General features: G+C 50.8%; 1 long non-coding RNA gene across 1 annotated transcript; it reads right to left on the minus strand.

The window, feature by feature from the left end:
* Positions 1–2,018: 2,018 nt before the first annotated feature.
* Positions 2,019–2,897, minus strand: LOC147964798 (uncharacterized). The gene is made up of 2 exons (XR_015609547.1): positions 2,731–2,897; positions 2,019–2,607 (listed from the first exon to the last, which is right to left on the minus strand). It is a non-coding gene; the product is annotated as an uncharacterized LOC147964798 (long non-coding RNA).
* Between the last annotated feature and the right edge of the window lie 5,524 nt (positions 2,898–8,421).

Here is an 8,421-nt window from a genome sequence, read left to right on the forward strand (position 1 = left end):
CATAGATAGATGGACAGACAAAGAGAGTCAATCAGATTCTGGAGGACATGTTGAGAGCTTGTGCATTAGACTATGGATCTAGTTGGGATGATAGTTTGCCTTACGCAGAATTCTCGTACAACAATAGCTACCAGGCCAGTTTGAAGATGGCACCGTTCGAGGCCTTGTATGGAAGAAGGTGCAGAACATCGTTGATGTGGGATGAAGTTGGAGACCGCCAGTTGTTTGGACCGGATTTGATTAAGGAGTCCGAAGAGAAAGTTAAACTGATTCGAGATAGACTAAAGGTAGCTCAGTCCAGACAGAAGAGTTATGCAGACTCAAAACGCAAGGAGGTAGTCTATGAAATCAGAGACAGGGCGTATCTGAGAGTGTCACCACTTCGAGGAGTTAAGCGTTTTGGAGTTAAGGGAAAGTTAGCCCTGAGATTTGTGGGACCGTACTGTGTTTTGGAATGCATGGGAGAGGTTGCTTACAAGATGGAATTACCCAAGGACTGTCGGGAGTTCATGATGTGTTTCATGTTTCTCTGTTGATAAAGTGTCATGCAAAGATGGCCGATATTCCTCTGAGGGATACAGTGCCTCTTGAAGCAATACAATTGGATAGTGATTTGACATATGAGGAGAAAGCTGTCAAGATTCTCGAGTTTGCTAGCCGAGTTACTTGCAGTAATGTTATCAAGTTTTGCAAAGTTCAGTGGAGCCACCATACCGAGGATGAAGCCACCTGGGAACGAGAGGATGGTCTACGCGAAGACCAGCCGCACCTATTTTCTAGCCAACCCGAATCTCGAGGGCGAGATTCATCTTAAGGGGGGTAGGTTTGTAACATCCCAAATTTTCAATTTGGAATGTTATACATAGGTCATTCATGCATATCATATTTTATTGCATTTTCGTCTCGCGATCCTCGAAATCCTAAGCAACTCAAGGACCAGCGGAGAGAGTTGGGGATTTCACGATTTTCATATTTGAATTTCTATCAAATATTGAAACAAGGATCATTTTGGTTTTAATGATTTTTCTCTACGGAAATATTTCGAAATTAAAATATATGAGAGGAGATAATATGACTTCTTCAAAATAAATGAAATATTCGAGGAAAAATATTAAAATCAAATAAATGATTTTTATTGCAATTTTATTCGAATTAGAAAAAATACGTGTTTTTAAAAATTTCGTTATAGGCCCAAATAAATGTTCACCTTGTCCGGCATATTTCTAGAGGACGGGGAAAATTTATTTCAGGATTTTTGGTGTCCGTTTAGTATTTCTTTTCTTTGTTTTTTTGCGTCAGGACTTATTTAAAAAAAAGAAAAAAAGAGGCAATCGACTTAACGGGCCGGTGTTTGGGATACACATAACAGATAGACCCACGAAGGGTCGAAATATCATAAAGTATGGGGTCCACACAACACGTGGGTCTAGATAAATTTCATAGAGACATACTATCCACTCGGATGACCATCAAGTCACTCGGACGACAACAACCACTCGGAGCATAGCACTCCACTCGACCAACTCATTCCACTCGGAGCACCTGGTCTCACTCGGATATGTGAAGACTAGCAGTCGACAAGGCACTCGAAGCATCATCTTAGTAGTAAGCTGAGTTAGGGCATTAACGCCCCCACTTTGTAACATAGGAGGTGAGGGGGTGGCGCACTCTATATAAGCCACCCCTCACCACTAGACTCGGGGCTTTTTTCTTCCACCTCTCTCTCTTCTTCCTCTATAGTCTCAGGACTTAGCTCAAGCATGGAGATCCATTCTCCTCGCTCTCACATACATTGTAGTCTCCGGATACAGACTCAGATAAACAAAGGCTCTCCGGAGCACGAGACATAGGGTTGTTATCTTCACCGTGAGAGGCTCGAACTCGCTAAAACCACGTGTCACCCATTTGCATCTTGATAGATCATGCTCCTTTATCCTACCCCTCTCTTATTGTCAAAATTATTCCCACGACAGTTGGCGCCCACCGTGGGGCATGGCGTCTTTCGATCCATGATGCAAATGGTTTTATTTCTTCGATCTTCGTCCGTCGATCAACAATCATCCATGGTGAATTTTATTCTGGATGTTCCAGACATCGCTCCATTCATGGGAGAGACACGATGCTCTTCGTACAGAGGAATCGGGAAGTTCCATTCCATCCTGTCTTTTTCTTTACAATCGATCTCTAATCTAACAACAGCTATTTTTTCCGTATGTACACGCGCTCACGCGAGTCCCGAGGAGTTTTGGTCCAATCGAAAAGAAAAGAAGATACAACGCGAGGAGGACGGCCGCACCATCTTCTCCGCATCGAACAAGCGAGGAAGACAGCTACATTGTCTTCTTCACATCAACCAGAGAGCGCGAGCCACAGCGACAGTGCCGCCGCGCCACCAAATACCGTTTGGACGAGCGCCATGGAGGTCGAGCTCCTGACCTAGCCAGCCCGCTGTCGCCTTCTCCTTCGTTGCCAACCACGGACGCCTCCGCCAAGTCAACCGCCGCCCGTCCGGCTTCACCGACATCTGTGGTCTCCATGGTGGAGACGCCCCTCCCACCGGCGTCGCAGGCACGATGCAATCCTCCCTCAGCTTCTCCGACGTGGCCGCTGCGGCGTGCGCGCAGTCCCGACACAGTGCGGAAATAAGAAGCTGGTCAGGCCTCCGGTGTGTGCCGGTAAATGCACGCAATTACAGGAAACACAAGCACGACATGGAATGGAAGGACGTACTAAATGCGTGATATTAATGGCCTGCCTGGTTACAGCCAAAATAAGGTGTGTAGATCCACTTTTTTCGCAGCATCCTGGGCCAGCCTCCACCGCACACGCAACCTGCGTTGACACCAAGCTGGCCCGGCGGCTCCGCTACTCCGAGCCGGTACTCTGGTACACTTGGATATAGACAGCTAAAATACCCAGGTTTATTCGGATGTTATTTCCATCCAGATGACTAACGTGCAGGCACTCTGCCGCCCTGTGTGGCCATTAGTTGGACACGTCATCATCTCTCAGATGCCATCGGGCATGGCCATTTGGGGAACACGTCTTCATCAGCTTGCCCAACAAGCTAAATTGTAGTTTCATAGTTCATCCTCATACATTGTACATACGGACAACTAAACGTCCAATATAATTCGGATGAATTCCGCACTCGGACGAACAATGTGCAGGTTTTCTCGGACAATTAAACGGTCGGGCGCTCAACCACCTGGCGTGTCGTCATTGGTTCGACATGTCTTCGCCGATTGGCCGCGCCACACACCACCACTTGGTCGAACGTGTCCACGTGACTCGGTCGTCCCGCGCATCGTCACTCTGTTGGACATGTCTTCATCAACTTACTTCATCCGGACGTTACGCGCGTCACCACTCTGCAGGACGTGTCTACATCACTCGGACACCCCGTGCATTGTCACTCTGTGCCACGTGTCTACATCGTCCGAACGCTCCGCGCATCATCACTCTGCGGCACATGTCTACATCATCCGGACTCCCCGCGCCTCGCCACTCAATGGGACACAACTACTTCACTCGGCCGCCCCGCGCGTCGCCATCGGTTGGTCACCTCATCACCACTCGACCGTACCGCGCGTCGCCACCGGTTGGTCACCTCATCACCACTCGGCTGCCCCGCGCGTCGCCATCGGTTGGTCACCTCATCACCACTCGGCCGCCCCGCACATCGCCTCTCGGTTGGTCACCTCATCACCACTCGGCCGCCCCGCATGTCGCCATCGGTTAGTCACCTCATCACCACTCGGCCGCCCCGCGCATCGCCATCAGTTGGTCACCTCATCACCACTCGGGCGCCCCACGCGTCGCCACTCGGTTGGTCACCTCATCACCACTCGGCCGCCCCGCGTGTCGCCATCGGTTGGTCACCTCATCATCATTGGGCCGCCCCGCGCGTCGCCATCGGTTGGTCACCTCATCACTACTCGGCCGCCCCGCGCGTCGCCACTCGATTGGTCACCTCATCACCACTCGGTCGCCCCACGCATCGCCATCGGTTGGTCACCTCATCACCACTGGGCCGCCCCGTGCGTCGCCACTCGGTTGGTCACCTCATCACCACTTGGCCGCCCCGCGCGTCGCCACTCGGTTGGTCACCTCATCACCACTCGGCCGCCCCGCGCGTCGTCATCGGTTGGTCACCTCATCACCACTCGAACGCCCCGCGCTTCGCCATCGGTTGGTCACCTCATCACCACTCGGCCGCCCCGCGCGTCGCCAATCGGTTGGTCACCTCATCACCACTCAGCCGCCCCATGCATCGCCATCGGTTGGTCACCTCATCACCACTTGGCCGCCCCGCGCATCGCCATCGGTTGGTCACCTCATCACCACTCGGCCGCCCCGCGCGTCGACATCGGTTGGTCACCTCATCACCACTTGGCCGCCCCACGCGTCGTCATCGGTTAGTCACCTCATCACCACTCGGCCGCCCCACGCGTCGCCATCGGTTGGTCACCTCGTCACCACTCGGCCGCCCCACGCGTCGCCATCGGTTGGTCACCTCATCACCACTCGGTCGCCCCGCGTGTCGCCATCGTTGGTCACCACATCACCTCTCGGCCTCCCCGTGAACACATCTTCAGACAGCTAAGTCATTCTACATGCACTGCATTCTATTATTTCCGCATTCCCAAGTATCATGTTATTCACACATCACATTCACTCGGAGGCCATGCCACCAAGTGTACCTCTACGCTCGGCTGCTTATTTTCACCCGAGTACAACTTCCATTCTTTCACATACATCATTCACAAACACCATGTGTTCTTCATTTCGAGTTTGCATCGGTCCTCCGGGGCTGCAACTCAGTCGAAACACTACACTACCATTTTATTTGAGCCAACACTTTGGCAAGTTTGAACGGATCCTTCGTTCTTTCAGACTCTTGCTGGTCAACCAGCAAGCCCCTTGCACTCCCAGCGGGTGTCTATGGGTGTTATTCACACAAATCATTTCAGCACACATCAAATTTCCTTGAGAAATTATATCGTTGGCTTGTGCCATTTTTTACACAAGTTACGCGATCACTCGACGGCCCTATGCACCAACTTCATCGCTGCTCGGACTCGGTCACCGTACCGGTCCTAGCGCACCACAACACCGACCTTGTCGCTCTATTGACTTCAAACACATCCGGCTAACCCCTCTGTGGAATCCTCTTCATCGTATCAATGATATAGACCTCGTCGGGCATGAGACAGATAAGTCCCTTTTATAATTAAACTTCACACTTCACTCCTTTGCGAGTTTGCCTCTTTCGAGCATCACTTGGAAGCTTCTCCTCATCTTTACCCAAGTCTGACTCGATGAATTGCAAATCATCCATTCAAAACTATATTTCTCGTATTCCAACATGTCCATTGTCGAAGCTTGTAGTACGCTCGGGGGCTACGCCGCACTCGGGTGCTGCATCTCATTCGGAATGACACTCTCCTGAGTAGTCGAGTACTTCATCACCAGTCAGATCCTTCACTTCAACAAGTGCATTCGATCCGCCACTTTGACAAGTTTTATAATCACCCAGATGCTCTGCACGCCACCTTCATTCCTACTCACACTCGGTTGTCACGCCGGTCTTGTTGCGTCGCAACCACACTACACCAACCTCGTCGCCACATTAGCTTCGAAAGCATCTGGCTAACTCCTTCGAAGACCATTTCAGCCACTTGGCTGGACACCCAATCTTTCACTCGGCAGCCCCGCGCGTCGTCACTTGGCCACGCCGCGCATCATCACTCGGCCGTCCCTCATGTCACCACTCGGTTGTGCACGTCTTCACTACTCGGCCGCTCCGCGCGTCACCTCTCGGTTGTGCATGCCTTCACCACACGGCCGCCCCGTGCGTCACCACTCGGTTGTGCATGTCTTCACCACTCGGCCGCTCCGCGCGTCGCCTCCCGGTTGTGCATGCCTTCACCACTCGGCAGCCCCGTGCGTCGTCACTTGGCCACGCCGCGCGTCATCGCTCGGCCATCCCGCACGTCACCACTCGGTTGTGCACGTCTTCACCACTCGGCCGCTCCGTGTGTCGCCTCTCGGTTGTGCATGCCTTCACCACACGGCCGCCCCATGCGTCACCACTCGGTTGTGCACGTCTTCACCACTCGGCCGCTCCGCGCGTCGCCTCTCGGTTGTGCATGCCTTCACCACTCGGCAGCCCTGTGCGTCGTCACTTGGCCATGTCATGCGTCGTCGCTCGTGTTGGGGAACGTAGTAATTTCAAAAAAATTCCTACGCACACGCAAGATCATGGTGATGCACAACAACGAGAGGGGAGAGTGTTGTCCACGTACCCTCGTAGACCAAAAGCAGAAGCGTTAGCACAACGCGATTGATGTAGTCGTACGTCTTCACGATCCGACCGATCCAAGTACCGAACGCACGGCACCTCAGAGTTCAGCACATGTTCAGCTCGATGACGTCCCGCGAACTCCGATCTAGTAGAGCTTCACGGTAGAGTTTCGTCAGCACGACGGCGTGATGACGGTATGATGTTGCTACCGACGCAGGGCTTCGCCTAAGCACCGCCACGATATGACCGAGGTGGAATATGGTGGAGGGGGGCACCGCACACGGCTGGGAGAGATCAACAGATCAACTTGTGTGTCTAGAGGTGCCCCCTGCCCCCGTATATAAAGGAGCAAGGGGGAGGCCGGCCGGCCCTCTATGGGCGCGCCAGGAGGAGGAGTCCTCCTCCTAGTAGGAGTAGGACTCCCCTTTCCTACTCCTACTAGGAGGAGGAGTCCTCCTCCTAGTAGGAGTAGGACTCCCCTTTCCTACTCCTACTAGGAGGAGGAAAGGAAGGAGGAGAAGGAGAAGGAAGGAGAGGGAGGAAAAGGAGGAAAGGGGGGCCGGCCCCCTAGTCCAGTTCGGTTTGGGCTAGGGGGGCCGCGCGCCCTGCCTCTTCTCTTCCACCACTTGGCCCATGAGGCCCATTACTTCTTCCTCGTATTCCCGTAACTCCCCGGTACCCCCGAAAATACACGAATCGCTCGGAACCTTTCCGATGTTAGAATATAGTCGTCCAATATATCGATCTTTACGTCTCGACCATTTCGAGACTCCTCGTCATGTCCCCGATCTCATCCGGGACTCTGAACTACCTTCGGTACATCAAATCACATAAACTCATAATACAATCGTCACCGAAACTTTAAGCGTGCGGACCCTACGGGTTCGAGAACTATGTAGACATGACCGAGACACGTCTCCGGCCAATAACCAATAGCGGAACCTGGATGCTCATATTGGCTCCCACATATTCTACGAAGATCTTTATCGGTCAAACCGCATAACAACATACGTTGTTCCCTTTGTTATCGGTATGTTACTTGTCCGAGATCCAATCGTCGGTATCTCAATACCTAGTTCAATCTCGTTACCGGCAAGTCTCTTTACTCGTTCCGTAATACATCATCCCGCAACTAACTCATTAGTTGCAATGCTTGCAAGGCTTTAAGTGATGTGCATTACCGAGAAGGCCCAGTGATACCTCTCTGACAATCGGAGTGACAAATCCTAATCTCGAAATACGCCAACCCAACAAGTACCTTTGGAGACACCTGTAGAGCACATTTACAATTACCCAGTTATGTTGTGACGTTTGGGTAGCACACAAAGTGTTCCTCCGGTAAACGGGAGTTGCATAATCTCATAGTCATAGGAACATGTATAAGTCATGAAGAAAGCAATAGCAACAAACTAAACGATCAAGTGCTATGCTAACGGAATGGGTCAAGTCAATCACATCATTCTCTAATGATGTGACCCCGTTAATCAAATGACAACTTATGTCTATGGCTAGGAAACTTAACCATCTTTGATTCAACGAGCTAGTCAAGTAGAGGCATACTAGTGACACTCTGTTTGTCTATGTATTCACACATGTATTATGTTTCCGGTTAATACGATTCTAGCATGAATAATAAACATTTATCATGAAATAAGGAAATAAATAATAACTTTATTATTGCCTCTAGGGCATATTTCCTTCAGTCTCCCACTTGCACTAGAGTTAATAATCTAGTTCACATCGCCATGTGATTTAACATCAATAGTTCACATCACCATGTGATTAACACCCATAGTTCACATTGTCATGTGACCAACACCCAAAGGGTTTACTAGATTCAATAATCTAGTTCACATCGCTATGTGATTAACGCCCAAAGATTACTAAGGTGTGATCATGTTTTGCTTGTGAGAGAAGTTTAGTCAATGGGTCTGCCACATTCAGATCCGTAAGTATTTTGCAAATTTCTATGTCAACAATGCTCTGCACTAAACTACTCTAGCTAATTGCTCCCACATTCAATATGTATCCAGATTGAGACTTTGAGTCATCTGGATCAGTGTCAAAACTTGCATTGACGTAACCTTTTACGACGAACCTTTTGTCACCTCCAT

Source organism: Triticum urartu, chromosome 6A (assembly GCF_056163025.1).
Source record: "Triticum urartu cultivar PI428250 chromosome 6A, HENAU_Tu73, whole genome shotgun sequence".
Taxonomy (NCBI): Eukaryota; Viridiplantae; Streptophyta; class Magnoliopsida; order Poales; family Poaceae; genus Triticum; species Triticum urartu.